The sequence below is a fragment of the Sorex araneus genome, chromosome 4 (assembly GCF_027595985.1).
Source record: "Sorex araneus isolate mSorAra2 chromosome 4, mSorAra2.pri, whole genome shotgun sequence".
NCBI classification, from domain to species: Eukaryota; Metazoa; Chordata; class Mammalia; order Eulipotyphla; family Soricidae; genus Sorex; species Sorex araneus.
The window spans coordinates 86,236,895-86,256,636 of NC_073305.1; the positions used below are offsets into that span (position 1 = coordinate 86,236,895).

At 36.8% G+C, this 19,742-nt stretch overlaps 2 pseudogenes; both read right to left on the minus strand.

Moving 5' to 3' along the window:
- Positions 1 to 16,760: 16,760 nt before the first annotated feature.
- On the minus strand, positions 16,761 to 16,850 carry LOC129404600 (U6 spliceosomal RNA; annotated as a pseudogene).
- Positions 16,851 to 19,436: 2,586 nt separating this feature from the next.
- Positions 19,437 to 19,530, minus strand: LOC129404601 (U6 spliceosomal RNA; annotated as a pseudogene).
- Positions 19,531 to 19,742: the final 212 nt, after the last annotated feature.

The following is a 19,742-nucleotide window of genomic DNA, read 5'->3' on the forward strand; positions in this document are numbered from 1 at the left end:
GCTGCAGGAATATGTAGACCTCCGTTTTCCGCTTTCCGTTCTCTTCAGGAATTTTTCAGACATGGGAATGGAACTGGAGCTGGAGAGAACTGCTTTTCCCAAAGTAATACACCTGTCAGGGGTCCATCTGAATCTAACAAAGAATGGGAAACTGCAGGAGAATGAAGAACCAGACACCTCATCTCAATGGGGTCAACTCCTCAGGGTCATCTCATCTGCTGAGGGTCTTGTGAATTTGTGAAATGGATTTGTATAGTTTGAAGTATGTCTGCACCACACCCATGCATCCCTTTCCTTTTCTTCTCTCATAGGTGTTCATCCAATGAGCCCTGCCTGAAACCCCCGCCTCCTGCTATAGGCCAATCTCTATTGCAGATTCTGATTTCACTCCTTGAGAAACTTGCAGACTAATGGTTAACACCAAGAATCTGAGAAAATAGAAAATGATAAGGCATTTATTCTAGCACTGACTCAACAGTCACTCCTTGTGTTTGAGTTCCCCATCATCAGAGCAAAGTGGAACATATACCACATGACACAAAGAAGCAGAGCCACTGATAAAAATGTTCATGTTGTCGGCTAAGCTCAATGGCAGTGCATAGTAATGTCACTGGCATATCCAGAATAAGACAACAGAAGTGAAGGGTATAAATTAATTGTACTAGTGTTCAGCTCAGACCTGCCTATGTTTGGTCACTGTATTTTCTCTCCCTAGGTTCATACTAGTAGCATCATAAAATATAGCAACAATATGAAAGAGGAGAGACATCTGTGAGTTGTCTTTGGAAGAGTTGGCTTGGACAGGGATAGAACTTCCCTATAGGGAAACTTCAGGCTTGCCCTCTATAAAGGAGGGAGGCAGAATACCCTCCTAATAAAAATTCCACCTGGCTCTTCATTAATTTGTGTACCTTAAGGTAGTTTAAGACTTATCTGCTCCTTGAATCCTGTGTTCCAAGTGTGTAGATGTTTACTCACAGAAAAAAATGGGTACTAAATAAATACATTTCAATAAACATGGTGATATATATTGAGCACATATTTTGACAAAAAAAAAAAACCCTATTCGGTGATTTGATGATGTAGACTCAAGTTCTGGAAATTCCAATATTAGGTATTTAGATTCAGAAACATGGGGAAGATTAGTGGACATTAGCTGACATCATTCTCAGCCATATCACCATCATTTTTAGATTAAAAATTTCTTTTATTTATTTTTGGACTATATTTATATACATATGTGTGTATCTGGATTCCACGGGATGTCAAAAGGCCACGTGGCTGCCCACCTACAAGACGGTTAGACTTCTTCGTCAAAACCCTGAATGAACAGTTTGAGGCTCTTCGTGTTCCTGGAGCAAGCATATACCATTGGGCTACAGTTGCATACAACAGGAATGAATGGAGACGATACTGGCACCTGCTTGAGCAAATCGAAGATTAATGAAATGACAAGTGATATATGTATATATGCTGCTCTCATAAAAATTCTTCTGCAAGAAAAAATCATTTCCTAATAACTATAATCGCACAATTTCTTACTTTTTTATATAATAAGTATTTGTATATTTTATTAAATTTAATTTAGCTCAATAATTAAACAAAGCAATGAAATATATAGCTGAAATCAGGTAATAGTCAGGAGACTGGAAGTATTCAATCATGTTGGCAGGTATTTACTAAAGTCAGTTGAAAACCTATGTCCACATAAACCGTGTATCCGTGTATCCAGATGTTTATAGCTTTACTCATAATTGGCAAAAATTAGAAACAAACCAGATGTGCTGCAGTAAGTGAATGGATGAATAAACTGTAGTATATCCAGACAATGAAATGGAAAATTATTCAATATAAAAACTAATGAGCTATCAGATCATGAAGTGAAGGAATGAACATTTCTGAGTAAAAGAAAACAATCTCAAAAGATAATATACTGTCTGGTTTCAAATCTATCACATTCTCAAGAAAAGCAAAACTATAGAAACTGTAACAGGATCAGTGGGTAGTCCATTCTTAAGGGGCCAAAAGAAACAAATACTCTGGAAACAAGAGTTATTTAGGTCAGTAAAACAATTGTGTTAGAAACTATAATGACAAGTGTCATCATATATTTATTAAATCTCATGCAACTTATAATGCAAAGAGTTAGCACTGTAAACCATGGACTTGGAGAAACAATGATGTGATAATGTTAAGTCCATCAGTTTTAACAGATGCATAATTTTATTGCAGAATTCTCATAGTCGTAAAAGAAAGTTCTGTTTGTTCAGAGCAATAGCACAGCAGGTAGGGCGCTTGCCTTGCACACAACAGACCCAGGTTTGATTGCTCCTCCCCTCTTGGACAGTACGGCAAGCTACCAAGAGTATCTCACCCACACGGCAGAGCCTTACAAGCTACCCATGGCATTTTCAATATGCCAAAAACAGTAACAACAAGTCTCACAATGGAGACATTAATGGTGCCCCCTCTAGCAAATCGATGAGCAACGGGATGACAGTAATACAGTGATGCAGTTTGTTTGGAGAGAGGGATTTTATGGGAATACTCTGCACTTTCATCTCAGTTTTCTTGTAGACCTAAAGTCATTCTAAAATATACCATCTATTCATTTTTATAAAGAAAGAAGAGAAAAATATTTACTTACTTTAGTGACACTTAGGGCTTATCAGCCTGAGTCTAAATTATAATTCTAAACTTAAAGCAAAAAATATATACATATCTGGGATGAAGTAAAAAAGCAATCTCTATCTCTTTCTCTTAGACTACCCAATAACTAGTCTTTTTCTTGTTTTAACTAATATCTATATCCAACTCTGGTGATATGCTATTTCAATAGTTGTTATCTTATATTTTCTTTATCATGATGGATACAATTAAAGTTGGCTTAACAGAAGAAATTTTTACATTTTCCAGATATCTGTACAACTAGGTAACTGTGTGACATCATTCAAGCTAATAAGATGTGAGCAGAAATCATGAAAAGCTATCAATGAAAGCAACTCTGATGACTAGAATCCTTTCCCTTTCTGACTAATATTGGCATCATTCGTGGAGACAGATTATTATCTGGCCAAGAGTATGAGAACCTCTTGCTGAAGATGGCAAAAGAGAAAATATGAGGATAGATATTTTAATCTTCATATCTGCCTGCCTTCATATTTTCCACTATGTGAAAAAATAAATAAACCACAAGAGTTGGGGTTCTCTTTCTTGCTACCAACACACACTCCGTAATCAATACAACAGATAGTGTATCTTTCCTGGGAGATATACATTTTCTATTACTTTAGTTCTGGAGAAAGAGGACTTCCCATTTATTTTTCTCTTCCTATTACCTCAGCTTATGCTAGCTGTCAATATTGAATTAGAAACTCTCACACCCAAGTAAATTTAACCACAGCACTGACTATAATCAACCCTTATCTTTCCTATTACACATGAACAGATATTACTGTGCCTGATGATTTAATTTTTTTCCTTCCAGGGAACATTTGTGGGTAACATAAGCGGTTCTGGAAATTGAAAGGAGTTGAAATGAATGTATAGGAGGGTCTTGATTTTACATACATTTCTTATCATTTCTGTGTGTATGTATGTATGAATGCATATGTTCATACTAAATAAAACACTACAGCTGAAATCAGTCAGGATACTGTTTATATGGCTTTTCCTTCAGGTGTAAAGTGTCTACAGCAAACAAGAACTTGAGGATTCTGGTAACTTGAGACATGAAATCTATCCTTAGGCACTTAGAATTTACCTAAGTAAATGGCAGATAGAAAGTAATAAAGTTCTAGTTTCTCAGTACCCAACGTGTGATTTAGATTATGGCTGTTATAAGAGATCAGAGGCCTAATAACATGTGACTTTTTTAATTAATATTGAAAAAATCACAAACTATGTTTGAGGTGTAACTTGTATTATAAGTTAACAAAGGCAGACTGAAAAACAAAACAATATTGTGATTTTCATTCAGGTGTAATGTGTCTTATAGAATAAATATAGACATTTACAGATACAAAATGGAATAACTTACCCATATGTTTTGTAATAGAGTGAAATGGTACCTGGCACTCTGCATTTATTGGACACAGACATACCTGACAATGTGATCTTGCTATCTATGAATGTGTTTAATGAAATAACATCACAAGTCAGAGGTACTTCACAAGAGCAGGGTTCTTGGATTTATTCTGTGATGTGCATTTTCTATCATTGGTGTTTATAAACTCCAATGGTGAAGAATGGTGGCTATCACCTCATTTATAAGTATTTTTAAAACACATTCTTATTTTTATAGAATTCCCCAGTGATCTCACTCTTATTATTTTTATTTTTCTATTGTTTTTGTTTCATTTTGGGGCCACACTGGCTATGCTTAGGGCTGACTCCTAGGTCTGTGCTCAGGGATAACTCCCTGAGAGCTCAATGGACCAAATATATTGCAGGGATCAAACTCATCAGCCTTATCACCTCATTGGCCTTTGTGACCTTATTTAAATTGACCTTTTAGCATATATTCTGTAAGAACTATAAAAATATTGTTATCTCTTTCAGATCCTGTATACTGGTCACTCCATATTTAACTCATGCAGTCAGTTAATATTTATCCATCCCTTAATAAATACAAGATTGATAGGCATTCAAGATGTGCATTTAGAATTTTTTAAAAGTAATTAAAATTTTTTTTACTGTGTTGATTGTACAGATTTATGGGGAAGAATGATGCATATGAAATAATTCCAGATATAAAAAATTTCTGAGACAGAATGTATGTAGCCATTAGTACAATGGTCAAATGCAGTCTTTTGGGAGAAAAATGGTATTAAAACTTTTCAGCCTGTCTTTTTAAACCAGTTTTGAAGTGCTAGATGATCAACCCTTGAATCTGTCTCTGGCCAGAATAAAATCCTAAAATGTTAAGCTTCAAGATCATTTCCATTTTATTTAGAATAGTAACTTGGACCTCTGCCAAAATCTAAGAAGAATAAATAAGCAATAGAGTCCATCTATATTCAGCTGTATTGAAAATTGTATTCCATATGTGACAACATATTATTAAAACAGCAAAATCATAGCTCCCATCTGCCTGTTGAGATGCACAGCGTCACTCTTTTCCCTGTAATGTTAGACTTTATTGCATTTGTCGGCAGCATATTCCATTTTAATATTTGATAAATAGATATAGGAGAAATTGTTTGAAGCTACAATCCTGTACTGCCTCAGCTGTTCACCTCCTTTTGGAAGCAAAATCTCTATCCTCAAACTAATATCCCCCCCCAAAAGAAAAATCAATTTAAAATGACTGTGAAAATGTGTTTATTTTTCTACCCTAAGGATTAAAAAGCAGTGAAATGATTAATAATAATTTGTCTGGAAAGATAATGCAGGCATTTTAGGGAGGTAGTGATTTTGCATCTTTAATTTTCACCAGTTCTAACATTTTATCATTAAAACTGCATGAATATATATATAGAGGGAGAGATAAAAGAAAGCAAGAGAGGTGGTAATACCTCATATCTCTTAGGCGGTATTTCCTATGTTTCAGATTTCTGCGTTGTCTGACCCCATTTCAGTCAATTTTCCATAGCCTGCCTGTCTCATATCCGCTGAGGGAACACACTAGTGCTGTGTTTATGCTAATTTTATGCTCTCTGAGTTGTGTCTGTTATTCAAAGCAGTTGAAGCAGTTATTGCCAGTAATCTTATTTCTGTGGAAGCCCCAGGGCAGACGAGGCCTCAAAATCAGGCCTGCAGACCGAGGCAAAGCCATCACAGCCTGCTGGTAAATGGCAGTTCTTTCCCTCCGAATCTGATATCAGTTACTTCGCAAACACAGTAATAAAATGAAACAAATCAGATTTTCAAGTAAATAAACCAGACTTCAGTGGGAAGCAACAATGGTCAGGGCAACAGGAGTTTAATAAGTGATACATAGGGGGAAATACAAAAGAACTACGGCCGATTTCTCTACCCTGTTCATTTTAAGGCAACCCCCGAACCTCCCTAACACTGAAACAGAAGTTGTTTGGACCCACCAGCAATAAAAAGGGAGGAAAGTCAAATAAAACAAGCATTGAAGTCAGTGTTGACTTTCTTTCATCTGAAATCAAGCAATAATACTGAAAACTGTGTCATTTGCTATTGAAGAGCGGCGAGGGACATATTTATAAACAAAAGATTCACAAAGACCAATGGGCTTGTCCATTCTTCTCACCCATAAAAACTAACAGCCTTTAGAAATCTCAACAAAATGGAAACAAAGTTAGCCAGTGCAGTTTCCAGATGAAGGACATTTGTCCTCCAGTAATATGGGGCTTTGATGCAGTCAGAGCTGTGAGCGAAGTTACTTTGCCACATCAAAGGATCACCAGCTCATTCATTTTTGGCAACTTCGTTTTTTCCAGAATGCTCTTCGTTTTCAATTCTTTCCTTTTTAGCTATTCTTCCATTCCACCCCACTCCATTGTTAACTGTTCATTTTCTGTAAACCATTAAGATGGCTGACCAACAATGAATTAATAAAGACTCCCTAAATTTTACTGGGTTTTGTGTTAGAATTCTTCTAGAAATCAATTGTGAACATCTTTAATTTAAAGTTCAATGCAGTACTATGTTGAATCATTTACATTTGTCTTATTTTTCTTTAATCTGTAACCATCTTTAATCTTGCCCAGCCCTCCCCAATAGTCCATTCATTCATTAGGGAAACATTTACTATCTGCCAACTGTTGCCAGACTCAGGGACCCCCAAAAATAATAAGAACGCATATCCTAATCATCTCAGCATTATATCTGTGTTCATTTGAGTATATAATAGACTTTTAGGGACCCAGAATCACTGGTAGTGATGCACTCTTTGAGATGATGACTTTTTCCTTCAATTTTGTTGGAAATTTGCAATTGAAGTAATAAAGAAGAGAGTATTTATTTGATAGGTGAGTTCATCTAGAGAATATTTTAAGGTGTGAGTAATTTACTTGTTTAAGGAGGAATAGCACAGCGGTAGGGCATTCACCTTTCATGCAGCCAAGCTGTGTTCAATTCCTCCACCCCTCTCGGACAGCCCAGCAAGCTACCGAGAGTATTGGGCCCACACGGCAGAGCCTGGCAAGCTACCCCTGGCATATTGGATATGCCAAAAACAGTAACAATAAGTCTCTCAATGAGAGACGTTACTGGTGCCCACTCGAACAAATCAATGAACAACAGGATGACAGTGACAGTGATAAAAAAATTCTTGTTTATAATTGTTTACTTGTTTTATTTTTATTTTGCTTTTTTACTTTATTTAAACAGAAGATTATTTAGGGCTGGAGCACAGTGCGTAGGGCATTTGCCTTGCACGTGCCCGACCCAGGTTCTATTCCTCTGCCCCTCTTGGAGAGCCTGGCAAGCTACAGAGAGTATCTTGCCCGCAGGGCAGAGCCTGGCAAGCTACCCTTGGCGTATTCAATATGCCAAAAACAGTAAAAACAGGTCTCATAATGGAGATATTACTGGTGAGCGCTCTAGCAAATTGATGAGCAATGGGATGACAGTGATACAGACAATGATGCTTTAAGAAAAAGATGAAGAGAAAGTCTAGATTACTAAATGAATTAACAAACTAAAATGTCAGTTATAAAGTCCTCGTTGCCAGTTTTTACAGGTCTTAAACCGAGTAGTGAAACTCAAAAGCGAATTTTATTGAGGTAGACTTTCTAAGGTAGAAAAGAGGTTTTAGATAAAAACAAGGAAACTGATAAAAATGAATAAAACTCATATTGGAATTAGAGGAAAATTAAAGGAACGGATAGATTAATCAGATATTTATGATGAAAATAATTAGTTTAGTGTGTCATGATTAGCACTTTCGTTGGCCTTCATCCAGAAGTAATGTTAAAATGACAATAAAGAACAAATTATTTTAATTCTCTGTATACAAAGGTATCAGAAAATGAGGCAACAACAAATTAAATGTCAAAAAAATGTTAGAAATAGAACCTACTTACTTACATAAACTAGTAGATAAGAAATCTTAGAAAACCCACTTCTATGGAAAAGCCAACTGACTTGAGGCAGAAAGCAAGAAATATCTAGAAGTCGAAGTGACTAGAAAATCTATAACACTGAGAGATGGCAAGTGGTTGAAATGAAAGAAAACTGGTTGATAGTATTAAAAAAATTAGTTAACATCTTTGATATTTTTCCCACTTCCAACAGGATACAACCTTACTTTACAGATAATTTGAATCAGAGAAAGATTCCTTTGAGCATAAAAAAGAAGTATTTTCATTCTCTTCCTTGTTCAGCTCTCAGAGCAATAGTATCTCTGCATGTGCATATCAGGTAAAGGCCAGTAGCACTTCTTTTTTAGACACATTGACCCTATTCAAATGGAAAATTTAAATTCTATACACTAACCCAAAAGCAAAGTGCATTGAATTCACTAGGTTGAATTCAGTCTCTGCTTTAAGTACAGATAAAGATTTTTAGGGAGACCTCAGAGCATTCAAACAAACTAAAAGTATAAAACTATAATGTGAAGAGAATGGGATAGAAGAAAAACATGCATGTGAGTTTATGGACATAACTATCTGCATCTTTCTATATACTTAGATTCTCCTAAGATTTATGGGATAAAGATTATCTTCATCCCCTCAATAATTGATAATAAGATAATATAAGGAATATCTATGAAGAATATTACTTAAAAATGAAAACATGGAAATAAAACTTATTAAGAGTTAATGATAGATATAATGCTCTCCATTACTGTTGCGTTATCTTTTCTTGAGTGTCATATACTAGGATAAAATTCAGATAGTGTGAGAATTTTTTAGTGTTTTTTCAGCATAATTTTCTTCAATATTTCAGGAATAGTTGGTTCATATTATTTCTAGGCAAGATTTTTATTGTACAGTTATATCATGACTTGGTTATTTAGTGATTGAAGGACATTTTAAGACCTTTTTTTTCCTCAATTTGGGGCAATTATGAATAGTGCTATGATAAATATCCCTGTACTTATTTTCACATAAATAAACTTTTTCATTTCCTCAGGGTTCTCCTGAATATTTTGAATATTTCTCCTGAATATTTTCAGGAGAACACCTGTGGACCTTATATAAATGGAATTCTATATTTATAAGAAGTTGTCAAACCAATTCCACAGTAGATGAACCAATTTTTATTGACTCCAGCAATATATGAGAATTAAATTTTCACCTACGTCTTTGCCAGCAGTTGATATTGAGCTAATATTTTTAATATTAACCATCTCAATGCATATGCTATAATTTTAGTAGTATTTCAGCAATGCTTATTAATCCTGAACATCTTTTTATGGGCTTATTTGCTATTCACATATGTATTATCAAATATCTAAACAAGACTTTGCCTATTTTTTATTTTTTATTTTTTTATTTTTTTGGCTTTTTGGCTCACACCTGGCGATGCACAGGTGTTACTCCTGGCTCTGCACTCAGGAATTACTCCTGGCGGTGCTCAGGGGACCCTATGGGATGCTGGGAATCGAACCCAGGTCGGCCGCGTGCAAGGCAAATGCCCTACCCACTGTGCTATCGCTCCAGCCCCTGCCTGTTTTTTAAATGTAGTTATTTATAAGAGTCAAATCTATGGTTTTACTATAGTGTACTTTTTAGTGTTTGGTAATACATTTTGTGTGTGTTCTTACTATAAATCCTTTGTTAAACTTGTGACTTGAAAATATTTTCCCCAATCTGTGCTTATTTTAGTTTTGTTAATAGAGCATTTCACAGAGAATTTTTTTTTTTTTTTTGCTTTTTGGGTCACACCCAGCAATGCACAGGGGTCACTCCTGGCTCATGCACTCAGGAATCACCCCTGGCGGTGCTCAGGGGACCATATGGGATGCTGGGATTTGAACCCGAGTCGGACGCGTGCAAGGCAAACGCCCTACCCGCTGTGCTATCACTCCAGCCCCAACACAGAGAAAAATTTTGATTAAGTCCAATTTATAAATATTTTGCTCTAAAAAGCATAATTTTAAGTTGATGCCTGAGACATGTCAATCTAATTGGGGTTCAGTAATTACTCACTTTAAGTTACTCTAAAGTTAGAACTTTGGGGGCTGGAGCGATAGCACAGTGTGTAGGGCATTTGCCTTGAACTCGGCATACCCAGGTTCAATTCCCAGCATCCCTTGGGTGCATGGTCCCCCAAGCACTGCCAGGAGGAATTCCTGAGTGTTATCCAGGAATAATCCCTGTGCATCTCGTGTGACCTAGAAAGCAAAAAATTAAAATAAAATGAAATAAAGCTAGAACTTTATATTCAATTTTTAGGTCTATGATTCAATTTGTTAAATTTTGTAAATGCCCAAATTTTAAGCCAAAATTTACCTTTTTAAGGGGCTGGAGTGACAGCACAGCTGGTAGGGTGTTTGCCTTGCACAAGGCCAACCCAGGTTCGATTCCCAGCATCCCATATGGTCCCCTGAGCACCGGTAGGAGTAATTCCTGAGTGCAGAGCCAGGAGGAGTGAACCCTGTGCATCGCTGGGTGTGACCCAAAAAGCAAAAAAAAAAAAAAATACCTTTTTAAATTCTATGTTTGACAATGATAACAAATTTTGTTGAACATACTTTTCTTTCTTAACTTACCTGCTTTTGCTATTTCACAAAAGCAAATGAATATACTTTTGTAGCGTAAACTCTGCACCCTCTAATTTGTTCCATTGTTTTATTTCCATGCTTACTTGGTTTGTTTTGATGGTTAGCGGATGCATGCAGTAGTGCTCAGTGCTTACTCCTGATGGGATTTGGGGGACCAACTAGGGTGCCAGGGATAGAGCAGCTAGAGTTATACTATCTTTCTGGCCCGACATGTTTCCATACTTCTGAGAACACATGCTTTCTTAACTACCCTACCTTTATAAGGTACCTTTATAAGATGAATGTGATTTTTTTTTTCTCAACTTTATTTTGCTTAAAATTTTTTAAGCTGTTCTATTTCCTTCTGACTTTTCTGTAAATTTTACAATCATGTTGTGAGGTTTGCTTTGACAAAGTGGTCACCAGGACAAAATGACCAGCTGATGAAACATTAACATTCCTGGAACCAGAGTAGAACTAGTGACCCCAGCATGGAAGACAGGACTTATGGCCCATCTGGAGTCAGAAGGTCACCAGACTGCATTCCAATACTTCCGCACCATCGGCCTCTCTATAGTCAAGTCAGACCAAGCACACCACTTCACTAGTCTTGGTTCCCTTCTCCCACCATAGACAACTTAAAGATCAAACTGGATGGGCTCTCAGTATCTGTATTGCAAACCATAACACCCCAAAGAGAGATACAGGAGGGAAATGTCTGCCCTAGAGACAAGGGGAGGGGCAGGATGTGGGGGTGGGGGATTCTACGATGTCGGTTGTGGAAAATGTGCAGCGGTGGAGGGATGGGTGTTCTATCATTGTATGGCTGAAATTCAAACATGAAAGCTTTGTAACTGTATCTCACAATGATTTAATAAAAAAGAAAAAAAAAGTCTTACTAGTCTCTCCCAGGGCACGGCTCTAATCCAGCCTCACCTGAGTTTCCTAGAGTCTGACCGTGGAGAGAGAAAATCCCAATAAACTTTTCCTACTTCCTTCACGTTACTTGTCTCTATCTTGTCTTTGTTGGCTGAGGTCACAGACCTGTCACACATAGTCTATATCTTTACAACGTCTATCACAAAATGCTTACACTGTATGATCATTTTAGGGAGAGGGTAGGCCACCTCTGGTAGTGTTATCAGAGACTGTATCTGGCTCTGTCCTCAAGGGTCACTTCTGGAAGTGCTGGGGAGACCAAATGGGGTGATGGGAGTAAGACTGGGGTTGGCAGCAAGTTAAGCATCTGTATGGCCTCAGAACTTACCCGTTAATTTGCTTAGTTCTCCAAGTCAAGAATGTCTGTGTCCATCATTTTAATAAACTTCTTTCAGCATAAGTTTTATGCAGAAAGTTACAGTTTTTAACCATATAACTCTGTATATTTATTAAAATTATCTAAATATTTAAGTAAATGTGGAGTTCTTATAAATGTTGTTATGTTCAATTTGTATTTCAAGTTGTACATTTCTAGTGTAGAAATATGACTGATTAAAAATGTGATCTTTCATTTCATAATTTTTGAATGTTTTTTTTTTGTAGGGCTTTTAAAAATCATCTTGTATGTTTGCTTTTATCTTTGACAGTCTTGTCAGGATTTTAACATTTATTTATTTATTTTTTATTTTGGTTTTTATTGGGCCATACCTGGATATACTTAGGGGTTACTCTTGACTCTGTGCTCAGGAATTACTCCTGGCAGTGCTCAGGGAACTATATAGGATGCCAGGGATCGAACCTGGATTGGACACATGCAAGCCCTACTAACTGTGCAATCACTCTGGCCTGTTTTTACCAACTTTATTGAAACTTTTAGTGAGATAGTTCTGCTAGTTTAAGTTTCTAAAACTAAAAAAAATTCCATTTTTCCAGGGCATGGTGGTTGGGGTCTCACCTGGCATTAGAGTGAGCTTATTCATGACTCTTCACTCAAGGACTGTTGCTGAGAGACTCAGGGAACCATATGTGGTACCATGGATTTAACCTAGTTTGGCCACGAGCAAGACAGATGCCCTACCCACAGTACTATCATTCTGAACCTGAGACTTATTTTGTATCTTTGTAACTTTATTGCCTTCAGCCATCTTTATTATTTATTCTATTCACTATACTATTTATATTCTACTTATATACTATCAATAAATCTTTATTATTTCTTCTAGTTACTATAATTTTACTATTTATGTATATTGTAATATCTTAAGGTTAAATTTTACTTTATTAAATTGAGATTATTTTCCTATCCTACTGTAAGCATATACAGCATATAACTTTATAAATGGCTCTGTAAGTATTACTACAGAGCAATGCTTTATGTTCAATTATATTCACTTCAAAATATTTTATAATTTTCTTTTAGGTTTCCCTCTTGAAACATGAGTTATGTTGAAGTATGCTGCTTAATACAGAGGAGTTTGTGGATTTTTTTATTTCTTATTTTCTGTTTTCTATTTATTTTCTGCCATGAAATTAATGGGCTGGAGCACTAGCACAGCGTCAGGGCATTTGCCTTGCATGTGGCCAACCTGAGTTGATTCCTCCACCCCTCTCCTCGAGAGCCTGGCAAGCTACCCATGGCATATTTGATATGCCAAAAACAGTAACAACAAGTCTCATAATGGAGACGTTACCAGTGACTGCTTGAGCAAATAGATGAGCAACGGGATGACAGTGACAATGACAGTATGAAATTAATTCTATTATACTTAGAGACCATGCTTTAATTTTAACCCATAATTATATTACATATATATATATATACATATTTGCTTTTTGGGTCATACCAGCGATACTCAGGGGTTACTCCTGGCTCTGCACTCAGGAATTACTCCCGACTTGCTGGGGGAACATATGGGATACTGGGAATCGAACCTGGGTCGGTCACGTGCAAGGCAAACACCCTACCTCTTGTGCTATAGCTCCAGCCCCCACCCTTATATATTTTCAAATTTTATTATATATTTTATGAATTATTGTATCTGTATTAAAAAGTGTGTATTCTTCTATTGTCAGGATCATTGTAACATATAAATCAGATCTAATAGTTAATGCTCTCATTTATATTTTTTGCTCACTTTCTTATTTGCAAATTTTATTATTGATAGTCCCAGATAAAATACTGCATTAATAAAATTCCTGTATACACACACACACACACACACACACACACACACGAGTCCACACCCAAAAGTGTTCAGGGCTTTTTCATGGTTTTGCACTCAAAGATCACTCCCGGCACTGCTTCGGATACTATATGGGATGCCAGGAATCAAACCCAATTCAGTCTTGTGCAAGGAAAGTTCCCTAGCTTCTCTATATTTTTTTCAGTTTTACTTCTTTTTTCTAACTTTACTTAAAGGCTGTGATTTACAAAGTTGTTCACAATACAGATGTTTTGGTCATTGAATGTCCCAGCACCAATCCCACAATCTATGTGACCTTCACGCCATCCATTGTCCCATCCCCAGTTTCTCACCCACTTCAAGCCCACCCCCTTAGTGGGTACAAATACGTTTTTTAATTGCAACAAAATGAAAGTGGAATTATCAAAATATAGTCCAATTTAAAATATTTGTTTAAATTGTTGCATCTCACAATTGTGTTACTAATGTCATTGTCTGAGGATTTACTACTGAGCCGTTTGTTACTGAGCCTTGTTGGCATCTCTGCTATTTCCTCCATCTAATTTGTTGGGGTCCTACTGGGATGACAGTATTGTGGAATTTGGAGGTGTCACACATCCATACACTGCAGGAGCTCTGGGATCTATAGAACTGGAATCTGTAGAGCTCTGGAATCTGTATAATGCAACCGACATTCTAAGAGGCCTCAGTTTTCAGCCTGAAGAACAGTATACCTGTGACTTTTATCAGCGTGTCATTTCTTCTGGGATTCACATAGAACACATGGGCACTGGACCCTGCCCCACTTTTAAAAAATATTGAATCACTGTGAGATACAGTTACAAAGTTGTTCATGATTGGATTTCAGTTATACAATATTCCATCACCCATCCTTTCAGCAGTGTACATTTCCCACCTCCAGTGTCCCTAGTTTCCCTCCTGCCCACCCCCCTGCCCTGCCTTTATGGCAGACACTTCTTTCTTCTCTCCACTCCCTTCCCCTCCCCTCCCCTCCCCTCCTCTCCCCCCTCCCCTCCCCTCCCTTCCACTCCCCTCCACTCCTCTTCTCTCCTCTCTGTCTGCCTCTCTCTATCTCTTTGTCTGTGTCTCTCTATCTCTCTGTCTCTCTGTCTCTCTCTCTCTCCCTCTCTCTCTTTCTTTCTCTCCCCCATGCTCTTTCCTTTTGAGTAGTATGGTTTGCAAAACAGGTAATTATGTTTTTCTCTTTACATTCCTTCAGCACTCAGTTCTTGTCCAGAGGGATCATTTTAAACTGGCTTTGTCGTAGTGGTCTCTTCTCTAACTAGCTGCCACAGTTGGAAGTCTACTTTCTGTTTTATCGCATCAGTCTTCCTTGGTTAGTTTGGTCAAATATGTCAAATGTTCAAATATTTAGTCAAATACCCCTTTGTCTATTTTATCTTATATTGAGGAGGTAATTCAACATTTTGAACTATCTCATTAGCATATGCTTTGTCTATGTTAAGGTTTATTAGTGAGCACATAAAATATTAGAATTATTGAGTTTTATTGTTGAATTAACCCTTTAGTAATATGTAATACATCATTTCTCCTAGCTGGTTTTGTCTACGTTGATTTTGTTTAATATTAAGATAGTCAATATAGTTTTCTTTCTTTTTTCTTTCTTTTCTTCTTTTTCTTCTTCTTCTTCCTCTTCTTTTTCATCATCATCATCATCTTCTTCTTCTTCTTCTTCCTCTTCTTCTTCTTCTTCTTCTTCTTCTTCTTCTTCTTCTTCTTCTTCTTCTTCTTCTTCTTCTTCTTCTTCTTCTTCTTCTTCTTCTTCCTCCTCCTCCTCCTCCTCCTCCTCCTCCTCCTCCTCGTTTTCTGCTTTGTTTTGTCTTTATGGAAGGGCACACCTAGCTGTTTTCAGGGCTTTCTCTTGGATCTTAGATATCACTCCTGAAGGCTCAGGGAACCACATGGATGCCGAGATCAAACCTGGATTGGCTACATGTAAGGCAAATTACCCATCACTGTACTATCACTCTGGCCCCTTTTCCATTTTTCTTTTGGTAAATGTTTGCATTATATAGATTTTGAAACATTTTACTTTATTGTTCTTACATATTTATATCTTAAGTAAGCTTCCTCTGATAGTAAAATATATTAATAATTATAAAGAGAAGAAAAAAGGTTTTGTATTACTCTGTTTAATTTACTCAATTTTTCCTCTACTTTACATATGTAATTTTTATTATAAGTTCACTGAATTGAATTCTCTGTCATCTCATTCTGTTTTTGAGGTCCATAAGTGATATTTTTATTGCTTAAAGTACCTCAGCTTTGTAACTTCAATTTGACTATTTTTAGTTGTAATTCATTGCTAATACTTGTAATTGTGAAATCTATTATTTGCAATGGTTTTTTTATATTTCTATAAGTGAATTTTAAAATGTCTGTTAAATAATTCCAACATCTCATTGTTGGGATCCATTGATTATATTTTCCTACATTTATTGTGATTGATTCTTTGTAGGCAGGGCCAAGAAACTTGCTCTACAATAACTTATACATTTTAAATATTATATTAAAAAACTCTAAGTGTCTTAAAGACAATGCTTATGTTTAGTTTTATTAGCAATCTTCTTGATTAGGTTTAGACCACAAGTTCCAAAGTACCTCTTGTGAATTATAGTTATAATGTTAATTCAATTATAAATCTTTTGCTGTTTTATCCAGAGATAGTCCAAGACTGGTACTAATCTTTAACTAGGCAATGTTTTAAATTCTCACTTTTTGTTTTGCTGATTAGGATCAAAGCATGTGCAGATGGAGCCCTTGAGCTCATGAACAATTTTATAAGATTACTTTTCTAAACTCTTTCCTATTTTTCAGCTTCAGCACTTTCTACTTCCCAGTCGCCTTTTATTTTCATTTCTTTGATCTCTGAAATAATAGAATTATTATTTATAAATTCTAAATATTATAAATTATTATTTATAAATAATAGAATTGCTACCTGGCCAATAGGGTTTTTTTCTGTTCTTTCTGTTTTTTTCATTTTTTCATTTTATTTTTTGCATAGGGGCCATGCTAATCTTCTCTGTATTGTTCCAGTTTTAGTATATGCGCTGCTGAACTGCTACGGTGCTTTATTTTTTTTTAATCTGCTTTCTACCATGATTGCACAATGATTGATGCCAATCTGTTAAAAAAACACAGAGAGACAAACTATGTAAGATAACACATCTATTGAGTGATTGAATGATTATAGCAATAACAATAATATCATGAGACAGGCTATATGAAATTCTCTTGCCTCAGCTACTCCCGATGCATTAATTGATGTCAGTGGGCCCCATGGGTGCCTCATGTGAAGCTGAGAGGAAAAAGATGGTCACTTTCTCCCAATCCGCCTCTGCCATCCGGGATCCATAGTTACTAGGGACTCGTCTTGCCTTGCAAAAAGGAATTTCAGGAGTAGACAAGCAGTGAAGTGAAGATATTTTATTTGGAGGTTTTTTTTTTTTTTTGAAGGTCTGGAGGGGGAGAGAGTGAGAGTGTGTGTGTGTGTGTGTGTGTGTGTGTGTGTATGTGTGAGAGAGAGAGAGAGAGAGAGAGAGAGAGAGAGAGAGAGAGAGAGAGAGAGAGATGCGCTGAAAAGAGAACAAGAGCTTCACCACGGGCAGAGAGAGCCTCTACACACACCCTAGCACTACACAGGAAAGTACACATCTCAATAGGGGAGATGGGGGGATACAAGTGCTCAGGCACCACATATGTTCACCTGCCCCCACAAGGTCAAACAAAGTCCTTGTAGGTCAAAGTCCTTCGCTAAGGAGGTTACCAGGGAGACTGGGAGTGGTGATGGTCTTTGAGTCTTTGAAATTCCTTTTCTGGCCTTTTGTTTCTGCTTCTGTTGCTGGTGCCAGGTGAGGGTCTTATCAGGCATTAATTCCTGTTTTTTTTTTCCTATTTTTCTGTTTTCTGCAAGGTTGACTTTTGCCATTGCCTTGGGAGGGGGCCTTCCTTATCCTGCCTACATCATTAATGGTATCTTAAATGGAATGTAAAACACTTGCCCACATGTAGGATTCCTAAATCAACTGGGAAAATTCTAAAACAAAACAAAACCGAAAAACTGAGTGCACACTTTACAAGTCAGTTCAATTCCTGGCACCACATTGGCTTAAACATAATCAGGATCTGGAGTAGCCCCGAGCCACAGCATTGTGAGTAGCTCCTTAGTAATTTCAGGTGTGCGCCCCCTCCCCCCCAAAGAAAACAAAACAACAGAATTTTTACATATGTGTCACAATTGTGGGGCTGGAGAGATAAAAGAGGTAGGGCATTTGCATTGCACAGGACAAACCAGTGTTTGATCTCTAGCGCCTGATCAGGAGTGACTCAAGTGTGCAGAGCCAGGAGAAAGCCCTGGCTGACTCCCATGAGCTGTGAGCCCTGAGTCCCAACAGGTATGGCAAGAATAACAACAAAAATTCTTTTAATTAAAAAATAAATGTATTGCACTCAGTTTCATTTCTATTCTTTGACAGAAACCTTTCACTCATTAAAAAAATACACATAGGAAAGGAGAGATATTTTAGTCATCTTCTTCAGAAAAAAATCATTGTAATTTTTAAGGCCAATTTTAGAGATAAATGTAGCTGCTTAACTATGAAAGTGTCTTTTGTGGCATCACTTAGATAGGTTTAAATATAAGTCCTCAGGCTTGCATGGTGACTTGTGCCTGATTCTTGTGTAGGGGAACTAAAGGAGCACATGTCAACAATAGCACACATTTGCAAAGTTTGACGATGTCTGTACTAGTAGCCCTGAGTCCCAGATGCTGACCACATGCAAAAGCCAGGGGCAATAGGAGCGAGGCTTCTAGTTCCATTCTTCCAAGAGTGAGCATATTTTAGCAGAAAGTGTCCATAAAGCATGCATTTTCCAAAGGAAAGAAAGTAAGATAAAGGAGGGGAGGAGGAGGAAAGGAGAGAGGAAGGGAAAAGTCTGGCAAGGAGCGGTGGAGAAAGGAGGGGCATGAAGGACAAGAAAGGGAGGAGAGGGGAGGGGAGGGAAGGGGAAGGAAGGCAAGGAATTAGACAAAAAAATGCATTTCCTAGAAAAATAAAAATGTGGATTAAAGAAAGTTTCCAGAAATGCTTGACTAGGGAGATCCAAAAATCTCATGGTATAAAGAATTGTGAAAGATTTGAGAATTTATCCTTTTTGGAGTTAAAGAGTTTCTGCACTAGTTTCATGAATGGGAGGAGAGACACGATTTCTAGGTTATAAACCAAGCTTGATTTCGAAAAGCAGTAGTAATGTCCAGAATATCAGGATTTTCTTGCACTAGTTTCCAAGGAACCACTTTTCATAAAGAACTCCAGAGTCAGATGACAACTACAACTGTGGATCAGAAGAGCCCTGAGTTCAGCAAATACTTTTATTAAAAAATTGGTCAGTAAACATAGCAGTAGTACTTTCTTAGAAATTACTCTCGGATTTCAAGACTGTCCAACACACAACACCCCCTTGTATGGATAGCCTGAAAAAAATGGCAATTAATGCCTCTATTTATAAGATATTTAACAAGAGACCTACTGAAAATTATCTTTCAAATCCACAAAATAAATTCCCAGAATGGCCCAAGGAGAGTAAAAGTAAATTCCCAATAGAATTGCTACCTGGCTAATAGACTTTTTTCTGTTCTTTCTTTTTTTTTTCATTTTTAATTATTTTTTTGTGTGTGTGCAGGAGCCATGTTAATCTTCTCTGTATCGTTCCAATTTTAGTATATGTGGTGCCAAGTGCTACACTGCTTTATTTTTTAAATGTTTTTTTTTAATATTTTTTTTAATTTTTAAAAAATATTTATTTTTTACTTTTTTGTTGAGTCACTGTGTGATAAAACCTTACAAAACTGTTTATGATTAGATTTCAGTCATACAGTATTCCAACACTCATCTGTCATCCTCCAGTGTACATTTCCCAGTTCTCCAGGTTCCCTCCCATCAGCCCCCACCCCT